Source organism: Schistocerca serialis, chromosome 6 (assembly GCF_023864345.2).
Source record: "Schistocerca serialis cubense isolate TAMUIC-IGC-003099 chromosome 6, iqSchSeri2.2, whole genome shotgun sequence".
NCBI lineage: Eukaryota > Metazoa > Arthropoda > Insecta > Orthoptera > Acrididae > Schistocerca > Schistocerca serialis.
In genome coordinates, this window is record NC_064643.1 from 599,771,930 (window position 1) to 599,795,676 (window position 23,747).

General features: G+C 44.9%; 1 protein-coding gene across 1 annotated transcript in view; it reads right to left on the bottom strand.

Annotated features, from left to right (window-relative positions):
• The window catches only part of LOC126483615 (uncharacterized), a 733,734-nt gene that overhangs the window by 681,185 nt on the left and 28,802 nt on the right, over nt 1-23,747 (bottom strand). The window lies entirely within an intron of this gene.

A 23,747-nucleotide genomic window follows, 5' to 3' on the forward strand; every position in this document is an offset into this window, starting at 1 on the left:
GAAACGTCAATGTCGCAAACCCTCCTTCATCCGATGCTCGCAGTGTTCGGAATTTCTGTGTTTCTATAATCACCATCATCGAAAGGCAATGCACTAAAGCTTCCTTGAAGAATAAACATAAGAAAGCAATATTGTAGACCAACTGGCAGGCCTGGGTGGCCGAGCGGTTCTAGGCGCTACAGTCTGGAACCGCGCGACCGCTACGGTCGCAGGTTCGAAACCTGCCTCGGGCATGGGTGTGTGTGACATCCTTAGGTTAGTTAGGTATAAGTAGTTCTGCGTTCTAGGGGACTGATGACCTTAGAAGTTAAGTCCCATAGTGCTCAGAGCCATTTGAACCTTTTTTTGTAGACCAACTGTAAACAAGCCACTTTTAAGATCAGCTAACGACTAACTGAGTGGATAAGCTGCTTACAGGCCACGAATTCGATTGGTATTAAATGTTACATCAAGGTATTTGACCTACTTGTATTCAGAAGTGCACATGCCGTGTGCAACAGACCAAATCAGGAAGTCCACTTGTCAGTAACTTTTACTTTATCAGATGGGCTATGTGATAAACTGTTTTTCACCTTGGATATTCGTGAAACAATAAAGGATGTTAAGAAATTTTCGGTTCAGGAATAAAATTACGAGGGAACCTATAACCCTACGAGCTCTTACTAAATTAGCGATTCATCGATAATGTTACTCCTTCGAAAGGATTTGAAATGATCGCGATAGTGTGTAATGGAAAGGCATCGGACTGTTTTCCATGTCTCGACTATTGAAAGGAGGCAGAAGCAAAACAAACGGGATTAGAACTAAGACTCCGTTAGTTATAAATAAACTGCAATAAACTCTAACTTGGCAAAAGTTAACGAAGTACTAACACTGTTCAGAAATAAGCTTAACTATAGGGATTAACTTTGGTTGGTACCGAATTTCTATTTCGCGAATAAAACAGAAGAAATTAGCGCAGTTTAGCAAGCAGTGTAACAATGATTTGGCATGAACAACACAGAAGTGTTATTAAACGGTTTGTCAACCACTGACTCTCAATAACACTATCTCTACGTTATAGTGGGAAGCTAACAGTCATGATTGTTAATGGTTGAACACTAATAATAGTGGAAAATACTGTCACTGAAATGGTTTTCAGGTAATTATGTTCTCTGCTCTGATTACTGTTTGCTTGTACTACATACCTCAAACGAATCATGTGATTTCCATACGTCTGTTACAGCTTGTAGTGGTATCCAGTTACTAATTGTAGCGCATAAACTTTATGAGAACGAAAGTTGCACTTGCTCAGTACTGTTACGGTAATATATACTGTAAAACTGATTCAACAACTGGCGTGGGGACGCGGAAACGATTCTATAAACTAACTCAAACTACACTATGGGAAACACTTCCAACTACATACACTACTGGCCATTAAAATTGCTACACCACGAAGATGACGTGCTACAGACGCGAAATTTTACCGACAGGAAGAAGATTCTGTGGTAGGCAACTGATTAGCTTTTCAGAGCATTCACACAAGGTTGGCGCCGGTGGCGACACCTACAACATGCTGACATGAGGAAAGTTTCCAACTATTTCTCATATACATACAGCAGTTGGCCGGCGTTGCCTGGTGAAACTTTGTTGTGATGCCTCGTGTAAGGAGGAGAAATGCGTACCATCACGTTTCCGACTTTGATAAAGGTCGGATTGTAGCCTATCGCGATTGCGGTTTATCGTATCGCGTCATTGCTGCTCGCGTTGGTCGAGATCCAATGACTGTTAGCACAATATGGAATTGGGGGGTTCAGGAGGGTAATACGGAACGCCATGCTCGATCCCAACGGCCTCGTATCACTAGCAGTCGAGATGACAGGTATCTTATCCGCATGGCTGTAACGGATCGTGCAGCCACGTCTCGATCCCTGAGTCAACAGATGGGCACGTTTGCAAGACAAAAGCCATCTGCACGAACAGTTCAACGACGTTTGCAGCAGCATGGACTATCACCTCAGAGACCATGGGTGCGGTTACCCTTGATGCTGCATCACAGACAGGAGCGCCTGCGATGGTGTACTCAACGACGAACCTGGGTGCACGAATGGCAAAACGTCATTTTTTCGGATGAATCCAGGTTCTGTTTACAGCATCATGATGGTCGCATCAGTGTTTGGCGACATCGCGGTGAACGCACATTGGAAGCGTGTATTCGTCATCGCCATACTGGCGTATCACCCGGTGTGATGGTATGGAGTGCCATTGGTTACACGTCTCGGTCACCTCTTGTTCGCATTGACGGCACTTTGAACAGTGGACGTTACATTTCAGATGTGTTACGCCCCGTGGCTCTACCCTTCATTCGATCCCTGCGAAACCCTACATTTCAGCAGAGTAATGCACGATCGCATGTTGCAGGTCCTGTACGGGCCTTTCTGGATACAGAAAATGTTCGACTGCTGCTCTGGGCAGAACATTCTCCAGATCTCTCACCAATTGAAAACACCTGGTCAATGGTGGCCGAGAACCTGCCTCGTCACAATACGCCAGTCACTACTCTTGATGAACTGTGGTATCGCGTTGAAGCTGCATGGGCAGCTGTACCTGTACACGCCATCCAATCTCTGTTTTACTCAGTGCCCACGTGTATCAATGCCGTTATTACGGCCAGAGGTGGTTGTTCTGGGTACTGATTTCTCAGGATCTATGCACACAAATAGCGTGAAAATGTAATTACATGTCAGTTATAGTATAATATATTTGTCCAATAAATACCCGTTTGTCATCTGCATTTCTTTTTGGTGTAGCAATTTTAATAGCCAGTAGTTCAAATGGCTCTGAGCACTATGGGACTTAACATCTGAGGTCATTAGTCCCCTAGAACTTAGAACTACTTAAACCTAACTAACCTAAGGACATCACGCACATCCATGCCCGAGGCAGGATTCGAACCTGCGACCGTAGCGGTCGCGCGGTTCCAGACTGAAGCGCCTAGAACCGCTCGGCCGCACTAGCCGGCAATGGCCAGTAGTGTATGTATCAAAATGTAAACACTGTTACTTACGGACCTGTACAATAATTATTCCTTGTGTTGTCCCTTCAAGGTTATTAGCTATTAAACTGTTTTATATGAGCCCAGCTTTATGCACTTAACTTTAATATGGTACTGGGATTTCAATATGAACACCGTTTAAGCAAAACACTTTAATCTCATTGGAGTTGTACTACGGTGAAACTTTAACTATCCTTAAACGGGTAGAGAATTTCAAAAACCAGACTCACTTAATGAATATGGATTTTACTTCTCTACAAAATGTTATGAAATTTTGTGATGGAAAGTAATTGCTTTTCAGTTCAATAAAATGGGATACTCGGAAACACAGCAGCACTTCGAAAAGGAACTTCACGGTAAATGACTAGGTGTTAAATATGGGGCTTCGGCACAAAGTTTAAACAAAATAGTGCTATTGGCTTGGCTCTGAGCACTATGCGACTTAACTTCTCAGGTCGTCAGTCGCCTAGAACTTAGAACTACTTAAACCTAACTAACCTAAGGACATCAGATACATCCATGCCCGAGGCAGAATTCGAACCTGCGACCGTAGTGGTCACTCGGCTCCAGACTGTAGCGTCTAGAACCGCACGGCCACTCCGGCCGTCATAGTGTTATTATTTAGATAAGAAAGCAAATAACGGGTCCATGTCATTATACAAGACTCAAGTGATAATTTGAGATGAATTAGTGGCTGTGATGATTTCTTGTAGCCACTCAAAAAAGCGGAAAGAATACCGACGTCTGTTGCTATGTAACAAGATCTGAAAATTATCTTGTTAGAGTCGGATTTTCGTTAACCAACGTATGCCATGAATAAGCCAGATTGCTTCCACATCCAAAGCTATACTGTATAACCTTGCTGCTCTTCTGCCTCGTTGAGCACACAACATGTGAACACTTTCCTTGCTTACCACAGTCTCTCACTGTCTGCCATCGACGATGTGGTTCTTGTGACGCACTGTAATAACGTCTTAGAAGAGCTGTTGAAACAATAGGGCAGCTGAGATGATTTCTTAAAAACAAGCAAAGTAGTGACGATGGCTATGCACATTGTCGGAGAGGGGAACAACAACTGATTTTACTTCCGAAGTGTGATGGGACGTTAGAGAAAGATTTCCCTCTCTAGGAAGCAAGATTATTTAGTTTGTTGATGCAGGGAAGATATCTAAAGTAGATTGGCACAAATGTAGAAAGTTTCTTTCGCAAAGCATCTTTACTGTTGTGATAATTTGGTACGGGAATGAAGCCGAAGTTGCTGCAACTGTACTTCTGTAACACAGCTCTTTATTTTAAGTTAGAAGTGCACTACCGTTAATCCGGAAAAGAAGAAATTACCCACACCATCCGAAAAAATGTGAAGTATACAGGAGACATGCTTGAGCGTCACTGTTACTTCGTACATGTACAGCAGACATGTAAATGTTCAGAGCTGCAATTCTTTATGACAAGTAGAACGACCATAGGCTTGAGTTGTGTCGTTTGCGTTCAGAGCTGTCTCCAGGTCATGTAGGGTATATAAGGAGAGCGAACAGCGCCAGATGTTGAATGGTCACTACGAAAGACACGGAGCTGCCGCGTACTCGCGTGAGACTGCCATCTGGGAACAAGCAGTGAACTCCTACAACATTCTGTGTCACCACACGTTAGTGGACGGACACCAACAGCAGCTGGACTAGGCGATTATCACACCATGTATGGGCTGCTGTTAACACCACGACACAAGAAGGCTGAATTTGCAATGGTGGTTTAACAGAAACATGGACCGCTGATGAATGTCGCTGTCGATCGGCGACCTAGGGAAACGTTACGTTCTTCCAATGTTGAGGAAAGGACTAGCACTGCAACTCCTAGTGTCATGACGTGGACAACCATTGGGCTTAACTTCACGCCATGGCTGCTAGTGATTAGGAATATTGTTATTTCTAAAAACGTCGCGAATCCGATATCGATATTTAAGAAATAGATATCGATATACCGACGAAGAATGTGTCGGCGTATTGGCCTATAAAAATATTGGTTGCACATTGTAAATACTTTGCCTGTTTTAGTTCTGTATATGTAAGTATTGATTTATTATTAGTTATTCTGTACATCAACAAGCTAGCTGTTAGCCTGTCCCCCTTAAAGCAAGAGTTGAAAGGTTCAAAAATGGTTCAAATGGCTCTGAGCACTATGGGACTTAACTACTGAGGTCATCAGTCCCCTAGAACTTAGAACTACTTAAACCTAACTAACCTAAGGACATCACACACAACCATGCCCGATGCAGGATTCGAAACTGCGACCGTAGCGGTCACGCGGTTCCAAACTGACGCGCTTAGAACCGCACGGCCACACCGGCCGGCAGAGTTGAAAGGAAAACGATGCACGTTCACGCTTGGCGATAACTACTTTACAGCAATGGTAACTACTTGTATGTGGCACAATAAAAGGTGTCCGATGGGTCCGTCGTTCGGTTTCGTCACATAGAGGATTTTCCTGGAACACTTAATGGATTGGATTGGATTGTTTGGGGGAAGAGACCAAACAGCGAGGTCATCGGTCTCATCGGATTAGGAAGGCCGGGAAGGAAGTCGGCCGTGCCCTTTCAAAGGAACCATTCCGGCATTTGCCTGGAGCGATTTAGGGAAATCACGGAAAACCTAAATCAGGATGGCCGCACGCGGGATTGAACCGTCGTCCTCCCGAATGCGAACACTTAATGCCGACTTCACTGTTTTTACATATCTGCAGACCGCAGCACCCTAGCAGCTGCAGTGTCAAAATTGCGTGGCGAAGTTACTACACGCGCAAACAAAGTTGACACTCGGTGCGGTGGCTAATGGGAGCGACCGTAAATGTATTTCCCATTTACAGTCGCTGCCATCAGCCACCGCACCGAGTGTCAACTTTGTTTGCGCGAACAATAAACGTTGCAGTTTCTGTTGGTAGCGCCAAGCGCCAATTACGTCAGGATATCCTTTCATTCGTCTCCACCCACAATTAAAAGCAAGCTTGTCACTTAGGTTATAGTCATATTTTTCAGAAATGGTTTTGAAGAATGACGATTGAAGAAATAACACAATAGTTGCGTTAAAAGTTGGTTTTTCACGTAACTGGTGAGCTATTTGTCCACGTCAGAAAACTTATTATACCGTTCACACCTCCCCCCCCCCCCCCCCCGGTACAATCGGACTTCTTCTTCGTGCCACCTTGTAAGAGGTCCATGACTAAGGGATTTAGTGCTAGCGCACTCAAGCAGATGTAACTCCAATGGATTGCTCACGCGCTGCCTGCGATATGTAAGCTACAATAGAATCGCAGACCAGAGAGCAGTGTCGGTAGCAGTAGTAGTAGTAGTAGCTCGCAGTCGGGTGGTCGGGTCAGACCGCTCGCAGAGAGCAGTTGTCGAGTTGTATAGCTCACAGGGAGCTCTTGTGTCCTGGAGTTCGGACAATGCAGTCCAGTAGTGGTGTTTTGTAGCTCGAGAAGAGCAGTAGAGTTATGGAATTGTTAAGGCCGGCCGTGGAGAACGCTGGCAGTGCCTGAGCGATGTAGTATAAGGTAAAAGCAAAATATTATTGTTCTTTATTGCCACGCGCATATGTTAATTGCTACAACTAATTTTTGTACTATCACTGTATCAAAGTCCCATGTAAATGTTTTCAAAAATATTTTTATAATAATAATTCTTATAAGATAACTTTTGACAGTCATTCGTCTGAATTTAAAAGTTTTTTCTCCTACACATAGTCATGCCGATTATCATAAAGGAAGTCAGTTGTTTTTCATACATAACAGAATCTAGTGGCCAGCATTGCACTGAGCTGTGCCAGAAACATTTCTTGTAGGAGCAGATCACTGAGGTAAGAATTTTCAGTTTATTCAGAATTATTTTTCAGGGCCTTGACGCAGCGCTGCTGACGTCCGGATTTACCAGTTTAGATTCACAGCCAGTCAATTATTGAAAGGTTACATTACTTAATTTATTTTGAAAGGCTATATATGAGTCACATTTTTATTAGGAGGTTAGTCACTTTTTTATTGGGAGGTTACGGAATTTATCTGTTGGGAGGTTACAACCTCAACTTACTTAACACAGTCAAAGAGAATGACCGGACGTAATGAGAGATCAAAAAGTAGTAAGACTCCTTCACACAGTGAAAGTAAAATTGTGTTCTACATTTTCAAGTTAGTAACTTTCCATTCTCTCTCAATATATATACTGCTATCGAACAATATTAACAATTAATGGGTGTCATAAGTAACAAAATGAGGATGAACTAGAACGAATAGACGGAGAGACAAGTCTGTGAGCAACCTTTACCAGAAGGGACAGGTTCGTGGAACATCTGCTACATTGTGCCAGCCGTTGTGGCCGAGCGGTTCTAGGCGCTTCAGTCCGGAACCGCGATGCTGCTATGGTCATAGGTTCGAATCCTGCCTCGGTCATGGCTGTGTGTGATGCCCTTAGGTCAGTTAGGTTTAAGTAGTTCTACGTCTAGAGGACTGATGACCTCAAATGTTAAGTCCCGTAGTGCTTAGAGCCATTTGAACCATTTTGCTACATCGTCCAGGTATAGTCAACGTGCCAGTGGAAGGAGCAGTGGTATTGAACAGCACTGCGGGCAGACAAAGACCTGAATACGCTGAATAGATTACATAGAATGTTTGCAGTAGCAGTTAAGTCTTATTGTCTTTACATGGTTATGACTTGTTGCTGTGCAGCACAATGGAGTATTCCCATACCAACAAAGAATTCGAAAGACTGTCGGCTTAAAATAGATGAACCCGCGTTGCCGCCAACATTGGAGTTAACATCACCTGTATAAGTCTGTCGACACAATTTTTCAAGGTATGTGATCGCTTTCTCACTAAGTAAAATGTCTCCTACGTCTCGGCTACTGTTGCAGATGGCCGTCATCAGGATGTTTTGCTAACTGCTGAATGACAAAAACAATAGTTGTTTTACACTGGCTGTTATTGTAATCTGATAGTGTACTGAGTATGAGGAGAGGTGTTACAGGTCCTTTATTGGTGTTCGTTTCATTTCTTGTCATTGGTTGGAATACCCCTCCTTGACTGGTGTTCGCTTTTTTCCTTCCAGTAGTGGAAACAGGATATTTGAATAACTGGCGGCAGTTTCGACGCAGCGCTGTTTACTTGCTGCCTAGCGCCGGCTGACGCCTGCCAGTAGCCCGTGCATCAGCGGCCGTTGTGGACTCCCACGCGCCTGTGTGGGTGGCTTGCTTTGCGAGAGCTGTCATCCGCGCACGGCTTTACTGCTGGTAGTCGAGGGGATGCAAAGCTGTACCTGCCTTCTCTGTTCGCGTTGCCGGGCCGCTTGGCTATTCCTATCGCCTCGATAATCCTCCTCCTCAAGGTAAGTGGTTGTTTCGCCAGTGTGCAGAATTCTCGAAATACAATCTGTTTGCTGCTCTCATCCTGGTGTTGATCCACCGCTGACTTGTTATGTTGCCTTAGACAAACAAATCTTTCATGTTCACATATCTGTATACTAATCGATCTCCCCGTCACGCCTACATACTCTAGACCACACTCGCAGCCGAATTCGTGGATTCCAGGAAAACGTAGCAGTGGCTTGTCGACTTCATCTTTCGTTGATCAGAGAACATTTTGTTGCTGTTTCGAAAAATGGTTTCTTATCTGCTCGGTGGAGGGTTTTGTTGACACGTTCAGAGTCCCTTGTACGTATGGTAGTAGAGCGGTGTTTTTTTTCATTTTCTTCTGCTCTTCCCTTTTGCTTTCGTACTTTGTTACCACAGTGTTATCTATCATCTTCATCCCATAACCATAGGCTCCAACGATGGACCTGAGGCACTGTAGTTCCGCCTTCAGCTGTTCTTCACTGCTGATCCCATGGACCCTCTCGGTTAAAGTATACAGGTCGGATTTTGCCTGCGTAGGGTGATGGTAAGAGCAGGCATGTGGGTACCTGTCAGTGTTAGTGGTTTTCGTACATGCTTTCTTGCCAGATTAACCACCAGGCTTGCGGCAAACTTCCACATCGAGGAAAGACAGCATGCCTTTCTCTTCTATCTCCATAATAAATTAGGTGTGGCTGCACTACCGACTGAGGTGTTGGTGGAAGTTCTGTAGGTCTTCTTCTCCAAGTGACCAGATAAGGAAGGTATCATCAACACAATGGAAGTCAGCATTCTGGGGGTAATAGTGTGGACTGTAGTGCTGTTCCATCAGATGCATCCATGAAGATGCCTTCTGGAATAAGCGAGAGAAGGGAACCCGTAGCTACATCACCTGTATGTTTTTAGAATTCTTCATTCCATCTGAAATATGCGGTCGTTAAACCATGGCGTACTAGCTCGCAGATACCAGGTGCCACACGTTAGTCTAAGGTATTCACCATGTCTGACACTGGTACATACTGCAAAGTATTCACCGAGTGAAAGCTGCTTACTCTTGGCAATATGCTAGTACTGCTAACAAGAAATGACAGTAAAGAATATATACACTCCTGGAAATTGAAATAAGAACACCGTGAATTCATTGTCCCAGGAAGAGGAAACTTTATTGACACATTCCTGGGGTCAGATACATCACATGATCACACTGACAGAACCACAGGCACATAGACACAGGCAACAGAGCATGCACAATGTCGGCACTAGTACAGTGTATATCCACCTTTCGCAGCAATGCAGGCTGCTATTCTCCCATGGAGACGATCGTAGAGATGCTGGATGTAGTCCTGTGGAACGGCTTGCCATGCCATTTCCACCTGGCGCCTCAGTTGGACCAGCGTTCGTGCTGGACGTGCAGACCGCGTGAGACGACGCTTCATCCAGTCCCAAACATGCTCAATGGGGGACAGATCCGGAGATCTTGCTGGCCAGGGTAGTTGACTTACACCTTCTAGAGCACGTTGGGTGGCACGGGATACATGCGGACGTGCATTGTCCTGTTTGAACAGCAAGTTCCCTTGCCGGTCTAGGAATGGTAGAACGATGGGTTCGATGACGGTTTGGATGTACCGTGCACTATTCAGTGTCCCCTCGACGATCACCAGTGGTGTACGGCCAGTGTAGGAGATCGCTCCCCACACCATGATGCCGGGTGTTGGCCCTGTGTGCCTCGGTCGTATGCAGTCCTGATTGTGGCGCTCACCTGCACGGCGCCAAACACGCATACGACCATCATTGGCACCAAGGCAGAAGCGACTCCCATCGCTGAAGACGACACGTCTCCATTCGTCCTTCCATTCACGCCTGTCGCGACACCACTGGAGGCGGGCTGCACGATGTTGGGGCGTGAGCGGAAGACGGCCTAACGGTGTGCGGGACCGTAGCCCAGCTTCATGGAGATGGTTGCGAATGGTCCTCGCCGATACCCCAGGAGCAACAGTGTCCCTAATTTGCTGGGAAGTGGCGGTGCGGTCCCCTACGGCACTGCGTAGGATCCTACGGTCTTGGCGTGCATCCGTGCGTCGCTGCAGTCCGGTCCCAGGTCGACGGGCACGTGCACCTTCCGCCGACCACTGGCGACAACATCGATGTACTGTGGAGACCTCACGCCCCACGTGTTGAGCAATTCGGCGGTACGTCCACCCGGCCTCCCGCATGCCCACTATACGCCCTCGCTCAAAGTCCGTCAACTGCACATACGGTTCACGTCCACGCTGTCGCGGCATGCTACCAGTGTTAAAGACTGCGATGGAGCTCCGTATGCCACGGTAAACTGGCTGACACTGACGGCGGCGGTGCACAAATGCTGCGCAGCTAGCGCCATTCGACGGCCAACAGCGCGGTTCCTGGTGTGTCCGCTGTGCCGTGCGTGTGATCATTGCTTGTACAGCCCTCTCGCAGTGTCCGGAGCAAGTATGGTAGGTCTGACACACCGGTGTCAATGTGTTCTTTTTTCCATTTCCAGGAGTGTATATTGAGAGGCTGGTGTCAGAATACCCAGACTACTGAAAAATGTTCGCGAACTTACACCACTTATTGTCCGAACTGCCCATTTCTGAGCCAAAAATATCCTTTGAGAATGGGAAGAGTTACCCCAAAATATGATACCAAGCGACGTAAGCGAATGAAAATAAGCAAAGTAGACTACATTTCGTGTCGAATGATCACTTACTTCAGATACCTTTCGAAAAGTAAAAATGGCAGCATTAAGTTTTTGAACAAGATACTGGACGTGGGGTTTCCACGATAGTTTATTCTCTGTCTGAACACCTAGAAATTTGAACTGTTCAATATTACTAATCATATGCCTATTCTGTGAAAGTAAAACGTCTGACTTTGTTGAATTATGTGTTAGAAATTGTAGAAACTGAGTCTTAATGTGATTTAGTGTTAGTTTATTTTCTACACGCCCTGAACGTATGTCATGAAGTGCGCTATTTGAAACAGAGCCGTATCAGCGCCCACTCCGGGGACAGAGAGAAAAAGCATCCTTATTTGGTAAATATTTCACATGTGCTTTTTTTCCTTCTCCTTAATACAATGTTCCAAACCCTCTCTGAGTCTTTCGACATGTTTGTTCCTTCTTGTCTCAGTTCCTAGAGCTTCGGTGGCCGCTTGAGAGACAGCACTCTGGAGGTGATCATATAACTCTCCTGTTGTTACTATCTCATAGATGAGTAAGTTGTTCTCCATCTTGCTTTTATATAACATCTTAATAACATACTGTCTTAGTAGGTCTGTTTTAAATATATCCTCATGCTCAGAAAAAATCAGTTTGAACGACACGAAGTTCATATTCACGCGACATGTACATTAGTATGTTCTGCAGAACTGATTAGCATTTCAGTCACCTCGGTTCAACATGCGTCCCGTTAAATAGTAGTCACAAGGTCCCCAAGGGGCTGATGATTTGTTCCATGCGTGCTGGCATCGACGCGTATATGGTGCGAATGGCGTCCTGTGGTATATTCATCCATGCTGCATTCACCTGGTTCCAATGTTCACGCAGCAACATGTGATGTTGCATTGTCTTGCTGAAAAACGTCGCCTGGGGTGTTGTGCAGAAAGGGTGTGGCTACGAGTTGGAGGATGTCATTCACGTAGGTCACACTGGTCACAGCGCCCTGGACACGTGCAAACTGTGACGTTCGGGTGTATCCAACTGAACTCCGTACCATACGACGCTTTATGTCTTGTGCAAATGCTGTCACTGTGATGTCGCTCTCCCTGTCTGAGGCGAACCAAAATGCGGTCATCATTTTCAAATAAACAGAACCAGGATTCGCCAGAAAACACTATCTGATGCCATTTCTGTCCCCAGTGACGTCGTTCCATACACCACTGACGTCTAGCACGTTTCTGCACATTCGTCAAAGTCGAAAAAGTGGACGACGCGCACTTAAGCCATGCCGTGATAAACGGCGACGGATTGTCACCCCCGATAGTGTACGAAGTACTACACTGTTCCCCTGTTGCCCCAGAGCTGAGGAGGACGCACATATGTCCCCAATGCAATTCGGATGAGGTGTCGATCTTCTCGAGGGGTCCTCTTGGTGGTGCTGCTCGAGCTATCTCGTCGTGTCGGCCTTCCGTGAAACATTCTGTACACATCTGTTGCACTGCCGAAACACTTAGTCCCACACGAGCAGCAATTTCCCGGAAGGATGCATCACATTATCTCAAGCCAGTAATACGTCGTCTTGCAAACTCAATGATTTGACGGTACGATTCGCGCATACGTCTGCGAGGCATCCTGCACGTCTGCTCGAGTCACTCTGATCCATTACCTTCGGTTTATAGCGGCAACGATAGCCACGGGCGCAGATTACCGGTGGATGGTGTTGCGTCGTGATATCAATGTTGACCTTGAACCCGCCGGCCGACGTCGTTCAAACGCTAATCATTTCTGCAGAACGTACTAATGTACATGTCCTGTGAATATGAACATCCTATCTGTAGTCGATCAAGGTGATTGGTTTTTCTACGAACATGAGTGTGTGTTCCTGCAGCGTTGTTTCATTTCATTATAGTATATTTCATTACTTTGAAGACAGAAATGATTTTTTCTAGCAGCACACGGTGTATTTGCGCCCCCATGTTGTCTAAGCACTTTTACTTCTCTTGCCCTGTTTTTAGATCCAGTAGTTTGAGCTAGGTCTTCACTGGTATGTATGTGTACTTTATTCTGATGAAATATCTGCAACTACGTATTCATGTTAACTATTCATCTGTATTAGTGCGTGACCATTGATATTTCTGATTTTCTTTCCATTATTTCCTACAACACATGTGTCTTTCCAGCCAACCCTACGGTTTAACTTTCCAAATAATTCCCGCCTGCTTAGATGGGTGGTAATGTGCTCGCCTCCCAAACAAGCGGGCCCGAGTTCGATTCCCGGCCGTGTTGGAGATTTTTCCCGCTCGGGGATTGGGCGTTGTGTTGTCTTCATCATCATATCATCCTTGTAACCAGCGCGCAAGTCGTCCAATGTTGCGTCGACTGAGATAAGACTTGCACTTGGCGGCCGAAGTCTCCCGAATGGGGCCTCCCGGCCAACGATGCCAAACGCTCATATCCATTTTTTCCAAATAGTATTACTTCCTTGTGATAGGGTGTTTTTCCCAAGATTTCGACATATTTGTTTAAAAAAATCGTTCTCTTTGCAACGTTTTGTAAGTGGAATAAGTGTATACCACACGTTTTCCATGATTAACAGCCCCGTATCGTAGCACCACCTCGTCCTTACTTCACTGTTGGCACTGCACTTGATAGCAGATAATGTTCTCCAGGCAGTCGCATAAGCAAAACCATTCCATCGGATGGCCACCGGTTACAGCGTGGTTCATCATTCCAAACTACTCGTTTCCAGTCATCACGCCTAGCTTAGCAGTGACTACAGAGATGTGTGGCGTATAAGGAGCTGTCCAACCATTTTGTCCCATAGTTTGTTGCTCCCTAGGCTCAGCCATTGTGCTAGCCCCACTGCCGATAGCACTTCTTTCCGGTGACTCCACGTGATTTTTTACAACCGCCTTCGGCAATATCGACGGTTCCTGTCCGTCATTACAAGAGTTTTGTCTGGTCTTGGTTCAGCTGTATGTGTTCTACGCTTATGCACAATCACATCGCCACCATCCTACTTGGGCAGCTTTAGTAGGGTTTAAATGTCGCTGGTGGATTTGTTACTCATGTGACATCCAGTGATTAGTCTTCGTTGTATAACAAAATAATCCCCGCGTCGTTTCATACTGGGGGGCTGCCTCTCCTGCCGTCTAGGGGTTAGTTCCGTAGTAGCTATTTCCGGATAGTTTTGGTCAGATAGTGTATATGGCTGACGCTAATGCATTTTACAATTGAACAGCAACCCAGAATAAGGTCGTAATCCTCATTTTTACTAAAATAGGCTTTCGCATGGAAAAAATGTTAAACGTACTTGGCACGAGGTAGGGATATTTGAACTGCTCTAAACAAACTTTTGTTGGCGTCAGAGTGGCAACAAGTTTGAGTTGTGCAGAACAAGGTTGTATCTGTAAGTGAGATGGCGAAATGGTGAACGCATCAAGTATACCTCTTACACTCAGTGCTAAAAACCACATGGACAGTGGCACTCCGGAATTAATAAGAATGACGCGAATGGTATGCTTATACTTTAGAGTGGAGCATCTTTTACGATAAGATTGCTGGGAAGTTGAAACTTCTCGCTGAGCTCGGTCTCGGTTGATGATCCACCTGTTTTTACGACCTGTGGGTACCATTAGCATTACCAGTCCAACTCCATGAACCAAGCCAAAGTTCCACCATGCATTTCGACGGAGAAGAGCCTGTGGCCTTTAGAAGCTTTGAACTCGATCGAGAGGTCCGCTCCAATAGCGCTAGTGGTAATTTCGACTCTTACTTTTAACTTGTCAGAAAACAGCAACGTTGGCAGGTCTAAAGGAGAAACAGCTATCTCGTTACTACAGATTGCTGAAGATTCTATTCAGTATCGTTCGCTCAAGCTGCTATGCACATTATGACTATTCTAACCATCTTAGGATTTGACAACTTTACAATAATTGTCTGAGTTGCTTCGTCGCAGAGCGGCAAAAATCATGATATACTAGGCAAGAGCAGTTTAACACACTTCGTAAAATTAGTATCTATGTTACGAAAGCTACCTTACAGAGTTTGATGGAGGGTGCTACCGCTAAACCTACAATTTCCGTCTCTCTTGTTCCATTCCAGGGTGGCGTGTGGGAAGAACGGCTCCCAGTGAGCTTACGTGTGACCTCAAGTACATCTACATCTAGATCCATACTCCGCAAGCCACCTGACGGTGTGCGCCGGAGGTACCTTGAGTACCTCTATGGGTTCTCCCTTCTATTCCAGTCTCGTACTTTGAACATTAATTAATTCGTTACGCGGTGTCGCTGACGCACTCCTTTCGTCTTCACTGTCATTTCTCAGTGTACTTTGGAGCCTAGTATTACGTTTTTCACACGCCATTATTGTCACAATATTTCACACGATAACACAGAAAAGCACAATTTGAAGAGCTAAATAAGAAAACACATTAATATAGCATTGAAAATAATACCTAGTTAATTGCAAGCGCAGCTGCGAAATACTTGGTGCAAATCTACATGCATGCCACAACTGTTTTATTGTACAACAACGAAAAACTACAACTACAAGGGAAATTCTCTCTATAATTACGCGCTAGCAATAAACAATAGCTACACTAATTACACAAACTACAAGAAAAAATCAGAAGATTGCAGTGAGGTATCCTCGGCTAAGGGTCGACATATGAAACGTCCCCTCAGAAAAATTATGAATGATTGTGCTCATAAACCCCTTACGTTATTTGATTTTCAAACAGCTGAGCAGAAATGAACGTACTCAGACATTTCTCACTTTACTTATTCTGATCAATACTAAACTGACACATAATATTTTTAGCGCAACGCAATCTGACTTTCAAAAATCCCTACAAAAGAATGGCCCCGACTAACATTAACCTATACGTTTCACAAATCACTTACCTCACAAAAATCTTCGTTACTCGAACTACTGCAATACAGCGAGCGCCACTACTGCCAGCTAAATAAAAGATTCAAACTACTGAAGGCACTAACTACTGTTAGACGTAGTTAGCAAATGAAAGATTTTGATAGAGAACAAACAATTTATTTACCTTAATAGTGTTCAAAAGTGATAATATATATATATATCAGTCCATGATATCCAATATTACAAATTTACTCCTTCTGATGGACACACGTCCAGATCGTCCGCTCTCAAAATTCCGCCATCTCTCTCCCCACATCCACCACTGCTGACGGCTCACCTCCAACTGCGCAACGCTACGCGCTGTTAACAGCCAACAGCCCAACACTACAATATCGAACATTACAACAATGCCACCCAGCCACAGACTGCACACAGCACAGCCAGTGATTTTCATACTGTGCGCTACGTGGCGTTACCAATATAAAAACCTAAACAGCCTACTTACACGTTGTCCATAAGATCATTACTTTTACCACTGTCACCCGTTTCTAAAGTTACTTTCCTTTTCGATGCACTATACGGCGTAGTCACTTCATAAACATTATCTTGGTTTCCTTCACAGTTAGCGCACATGTTTTCAGGTACTTCAGAAGAAAATGAAGGTCTCACATATCTGTTACCCACAAATTTGCGTTTCTTGAAGTTGCTTTTACGCTTAGTTATTTTATTTACGTATAACAAGCAATTGAAGTTAGCTTACTACAAAAATAGCTGATAATCACACTACTTTCAACGAAAACTAGTACCAGAAACAAAGGACCGACTTGTTTATTCGTAATGCCAACTTCTGAGGAGTAGCAGTAGACACAAAGCAAAGCAATTGACAGCCATCTAGATTGTTAGTTCCCAAGATATGACTACTCCACTGTGGTAGTATATGCAAAGCCGCGAAATTTGACAGACACAGGTCAACATTAAAAATATTATTTGAAGATCTCACGATTGTCTGATTTTAATGTATTATATACCAAAATGTTGAGGAAAGACCGAAGTACATTATGGAGTAGAAAACAGAAAATCTCAAATTTGAATGAATTTCATGTACAATTCCCCCTTAAGTAGTTCTTTAGTAACCAGTTTAACTATGATTATATATATTGAGAGAGAATGGAAAGTTACTAACTTGAACGTTAGGAACTGGGGTATCTGGGTACCGACTTTTAGACAGATAGTACTTCGATAGAACACCTCGTTTGTGATGAAAGTTAATAAAATTCTTAAAAATGAGAGAAACTTCTTCATTTAGTGATTACTCCAATTTTAAATCTTAAATAATAACATAGAAACCATAATACAATTTTTAAGTCATAAGTATCGTCACAATGTTGGTAAAAACGCCATATAATTAATAGTTTTTCGTGGTGAACTTCGCGCGGAACGCAGTTTGGGAAACCCTGGAGTAGAGCAATTTAGAAGAATGCGTGTGTCCCTATCGATCCACTGACTCCGCCAGGCAGATCGTTACCTCATGTCATGTTGGCAAAGAAATATAGTGCCTTTACGGTGGTTTCAAGGCGCTGTATGTCAGCGTCTCAACTCACCTCGTGTCCGATCTTAAGGAACAGCAACACATGTATCTCCACTAGGTAGGGGTAAACTGGTCATGTACAGACCAGCGAAGCTTACTTCGATTCCGTCACATATAAAGCGATCAGCAGAGATAAGACAGTCTTTTAGACGAACAAGCAACGTGTTTAGATGAGTAAATGACTCTTGAAACCAGCTGAATGGATGCAGACGAAATACAGCTGGATATGCTTTAATCAATAAACTTAGCGCCGAGTCGGGAGGACGACGGTTCAATACCGCGTCCGGCCATCATGATTTAGGTTCCCCGTGATTTCCCGAAAACGCTCCAGGCAAATGCCGGGATGGTTCCTTTGAGAGGGCACGGCCGACTTCCTTCCCCGTCCTTCCCCAATCCGATGAGACCGATGACCTCGCTGTCTGGTCTTCCCCAAACAACCCAACCCCTAGCGCCGAGCACTTCTTTCCTCACGCTACCTGAGGCCCCTTAAGTGAATCTACGAGTAGATTAATTAGAATTCGAATGTGTTTCTTTTCGTAATATTACCAACATGTCGCAGACTTGTTTTGTTGTGACTGTAATCAGTGCCCTTGATAATATCGTTTAGAAGATGAAAATCCACCTGCTTCGCTCGAATATGAGTACTTTGTTATGAAGAGGGATGGTGAGTAAGTAAGCTAGAAATTTTACAATATGTCTGTGTATAAACTGCTGTAGAAACGTATGTATAAAAAAGTATGCAACACCGGTACTTAGGTACATAATGAACGTGTTTCTTTTATTTTGGTGTATGTCGAGTTTGAAAGCATGCACTATGTTTTACAATTATATTTAAAAATGCGTCGATTTATTACAGTCGAGCAGAAGTAGAGATTTTAGAGTTTCTCTGGCTCACCTAGTACTGGGTTTGCTCTTCTGCCACCAACGCGATACATACCACCCATCTATCCCTCCATTTTAATGAGTTATAGTGCTACGTTTTTTATCCATCGCCCTATGATGACTAATTTCTGATTACCATATTCAGTTAACAGATCATAATCAAATGTAGACTCACCAAAAGTCTCCCAAGTTCCACATGTAAAAGTACGGCTCTCCGTTTGTCGAACTACCTTTAAGTGACGCCGTCGCTGTGAGACGCGTGGGGCTCAGCGTCTTATATACGACCGGCTTGTGACTTGTAGCTCTTAAGGCCGCCTGGCGTTCTGCATCCAAGTTGCGACAGACATGAGGTTACTCTAAGGTGTCTTGGATTCTAGTAACTTTCGCAGCTTGAGCTCTCTTAGAACTATACACTAAATCAGACATAAGTTTGTGAGGCTTTTAGTAGTAATTTCAAATAGGGTTCCCGGGCTTACCGTCCAATGTTATTGTCGTGTTTCTGCCAAAGTTCTCCAGCTATGCCGGTTGGTGTGGGAACTCACTATCATAGACCACGCGCACAATAACATTGCATTTGCACTGTCACGGAATAAACTATAGACACTAAGAGTCGCCGACCATTGCGCCCACGTAGCCTGCATATTACTCACTTATGCCACATTTAAAAATGTTAATGATACCCAAAAAGATACAGCTTTTAAAAATAGCCTACGATCCTCCTCAGGGTTCAAGCTATCTCCATGCCAAATATCATCGGAATCGGTTCAGTCGTAGATTCGTGGAAACGTAACAGAGCGAGTTGCTTTGCAATTAATAATAAGCTACCAGTATTAGCATGGAAGAATGGATTAAATACGTTGGGAACTGAATAAGTATTGTATTGATTAAGCAGAATAAATCAGCCAATAAAAGTATTTTTACTGATTTGATAAAGTTCAGACGTGAAACGGTAAATAGCTTTCTCGAAGAGTAAATATTTTTCCTTAATTTTGCGTAATATTTTTCAAATCAATAAATATCTTGCGCTACGTACTTCGTAAAGTAGCCTGTCTTCTTCAACAAGGTTCAAAATATGTCTCGCCAGATTTCATGGATATCGTTTTTGTGCTTTAGTCGCGGAAACGTAGCAGACAGAGCTACTTTCGCGTTTTTAATATTGGGATGAAAGTTTGGACCGACATGGATTAAACTCGTTGAGGATTGTATAAACATTGTATTCTAGCTGTTACCCACGGCTCGCGTATCAATAAAATAAAATGAACCGTGCGTATGGCTTTATTGGCCAGGAGATCTCGGATGGGATGTTCGGGAGCTTGGTGCAAGTCTCTTTATACGACGCCACTGCGGTGATTTGCACGTCTGTGATGATAAAATGATGATGGGTACAATGCACACATACAGACACGAGAGGGAAGAAAACGACTCTGACGGTGATTGAACTTGGGACCTCAAGATAGAGATACAGCAACGCTAACCGTAGAGTCCTTAAGCCATAATTCGCGTTACAGCTATCAAACGAAGCGTACAGTGTAACTTAAGGCAGGCTTATATTAATGACACGGCAGACTAGCTCCTTCGTAGTTGTAAACAGGGAAGATACGTCGTTTCAAAAATTACAGTGATGCGGAGAAATACTTAAGGGAAATTAGTGCTTGTTTTAGTGATTGGTTGCATAAATAAATGAGTCATAATTTGAATAAATAGTCGATAGGGCTTGATGTCGTTAGCCTACACGAAGGAATTACAGTCACATAGTTTAAGTATGCAGGACTACCAGCTTGGATCGACGTAGGATGGAACGATCACAAAATCCAGCTATCGGCAGGCTAGGTGCTAAACTGAAAACTATAATACACAGAAGGAAACTAAATTGCATTACAAAGGTGTTGCGCGACATAAACAAAAATTGATAGGCGTGTTCTACCCCTTAAAGTTGAAGTCTATTCAGATTCCGCGTCAGTCGCATAGGAGTGGCGTTAATAGCGCCACTATGAGGATGGAAATCAGGTTTGCTTTAAATGCTAGAGTGCCATTCCACTGACGCTAAACTAACGTCATTTGCGACCTCTGTAGTGTGAACCGAGAGTTCACTGGAGGGCGGCAGCGTGGAGGTCTGTTGTGTTTCCTGGTGAAAGCTGGTTCTTCCTCGGTGCCAGTGATGGCCGTGTGTTGATTACAAGGAGGCCAGTTGAGGACCTGCACCCAACTTTGTAAGCGTATTGTCATACCGCTGGCTTCGTTGCGGAGTATCCTTGCCAGCGGTCGCGTTTTTGCTGAGTCGAGCACGGGACACGGAACTGTTATGTTGTGTTGTGGGTAGCTCTGCATGTGAGATGTATTGTTATTATGGAAGTTCAAGTGTTACTACACTCCAGGAAATGGAAAAAAGAACACATTGACACCGGTGTGTCAGACCCACCATACTTGCTCCGGACACTGCGAGAGGGCTGTACAAGCAATGATCACACGCACGGCACAGCGGACACAACAGGAACCGCGGTGTTGGCCGTCGAATGGCGCTAGCTGCGCAGCATTTGTGCACCGCCGCCGTCAGTGTCAGCCAGTTTGCCGTGGCATACGGAGCTCCATCGCAGTCTTTAACACTGGTAGCATGCCGCGACAGCGTGGACGTGAACCGTATGTGCAGTTGACGGACTTTTGAGCGAGGGCGTATAGTGGGCATGCGGGAGGCCGGGTGGACGTACCGCCGAATTGCTCAACACGTGGGGCGTGAGGTCTCCACAGTACATCGATGTTGTCGCCAGTGGTCGGCGGAAGGTGCACGTGCCCGTCGACCTGGGACCGGACCGCAGCGACGCACGGATGCACGCCAAGACCGTAGGATCCTACGCAGTGCCGTAGGGGACCGCACCGCCACTTCCCAGCAAATTAGGGACACTGTTGCTCCTGGGGTATCGGAGAGGACCATTCGCAACCGTCTCCATGAAGCTGGGCTACGGTCCCGCACACCGTTAGGCCGTCTTCCGCTCACGCCCCAACATCGTGCAGCCCGCCTCCAGTGGTGTCGCGACAGGCGTGAATGGAGGGACGAATGGAGACGTGTCGTCTTCAGCGATGAGAGTCGCTTCTGCCTTGGTGCCAATGATGGTCGTATGCGTGTTTGGCGCCGTGCAGGTGAGCGCCACAATCAGGACTGCATACGACCGAGGCACACAGGGCCAACACCCGGCATCATGGTGTGGGGAGCGATCTCCTACACTGGCCGTACACCACTGGTGATCGTCGAGGGGACACTGAATAGTGCACGGTACATCCAAACCGTCATCGAACCCATCGTTCTACCATTCCTAGACCGGCAAGGGAACTTACTGTTCCAACAGGACAATGCACGTCCACATGTATCCCGTGCCACCCAACGTGCTCTAGAAGGTGTAAGTCAACTACCCTGGCCAGCAAGATCTCCGGATCTGTCCCCCATTGAGCATGTTTGGGACTGGATGAAGCGTCGTCTCACGCGGTCTGCACGTCCAGCACGAACGCTGGTCCAACTGAGGCGCCAGGTGGAAATGGCATGGCAAGCCGTTCCACAGGACTACATCCAGCATCTCTACGATCGTCTCCATGGGAGAATAGCAGCCTGCATTGCTGCGAAAGGTGGATATACACTGTACTAGTGCCGCGATTGTGCATGCTCTGTTGCCTGTGTCTATGTGCCTGTGGTTCTGTCAGTGTGATCATGTGATGTATCTGACCCCAGGAATGTGTCATTAAAGTTTCCCCTTCCTGGGACAATGAATTCACGGTGTTCTTATTTCAATTTCCAGGAGTGTATAAGTGCTGTTACAGTAAGGTGATGAAATATGGAAGTCATTCAGAGGAAAGTGCGTAATGATGTAATTAAAAATGAGCAGTGCCGCTGATAACGTATTGGTGTATCTTCTCGTTGCGTTTCGCACAGCTTCAGTCATCCGCGCCGTATTCGGTCTCTCAGAATGAACTAATATGAACCGGTAAAAATTAGTTACCATAAAAGAATGCAATCAAGTGCCAGCGTCTTGTAGCGAGCGTGAGAACGTGCGTTCGGTCATTGCGTTTCCGCATCGTCAACAATCAGCCGCGCCGCCACGGTTACGTGCACGCTCGTACAATTGTGAACTGTGAACTGTAATTCAACTTTATGAGCTGTGTTATATGATTACTAGTGTGAAGGAGGAGTGGTACGAAAATAAATTTGTGTAAGCGTGGTGAGCGTAAGAACTTTCGTTCGATCATTTGGCTTCCGCATCATCAACAATCATCCGCGTAGTGTGCGGTACGCGTACTCTCGTCCAAGTGATATCGTGGACAGATAATTATCTAGAAGTTGGCGTAAACACTTGTGACTTAGAGTGTAAACAATGCAACCTGTGATTTTCATATCGTCTCAGAATATAGATGTTGATATCAGACGTAGGACAGTGTTGTGTTTGACACTGAGTGGCTCCCCTAACCTGCTTGCATATTTAGACAAATAATTTCAGGTAGGTCGGTCAGCAGTGTGGAGCAGAACAATACGACCGCCGCGGGATTATCAGGTACGTGGTGTGGACTGGGCGCACGGTCAAGAAGCAGCAAGCACTTATACGAATTAAGGAATCCCCCGCCATTTGTACCCCGGGCGTGTTACAACTTGTCTGCGTGCTAGACACATTGGACCTCCATTTCTAGTTATAGTGTAGGATGCTATTTCGTATGATGGTAGGAACACTCTCGTGGTTATCCGACGTACTCAGATTGCAAAATTGTTCGTCAGTTTGGTGATTCGACCTGCTGTGCTGTCATTCATGAACAGAATTCCAGGCGGTGTTTTTCAAAAGGATAAAACTCGCTCACATACCACTGTTGTAACCCAACATGATCTACAGAGCGTCGACATGTTGCCTTGGCTTGCTTGATCAACAGATCTTTCTCTAGTGGAGCAGTTATGGGACATAATCGGAAGACAATTCCAGCGCCATTTACAAACAGCATTAACCGTCCCTGTATTGGCAGGCATGGAACTCCATCACACAAACTAACGTCTGGCACCTATAAACACAATGCATGCACATTTGCATGGTTACATTCAACATTCTGGTGGTTACACCTGGTATTAATGTACCAGCATTTCACATTTGCAATGGCCTATCTCGTACTTACATTAACCTGTCATCTCGCATTATTAATCACTTAAATATGTTTTCTAGACAAATGTATTCCCGAAATTTTATTAATCTACATTAATCATTTTTTGCTGTTGTGATTTTTTTCCGGCAGGGTATCGTGACGACCCTAACGCAGAATTCCCATGTAATTCCATATAGCTGTCAGGCTTGTAGTCTA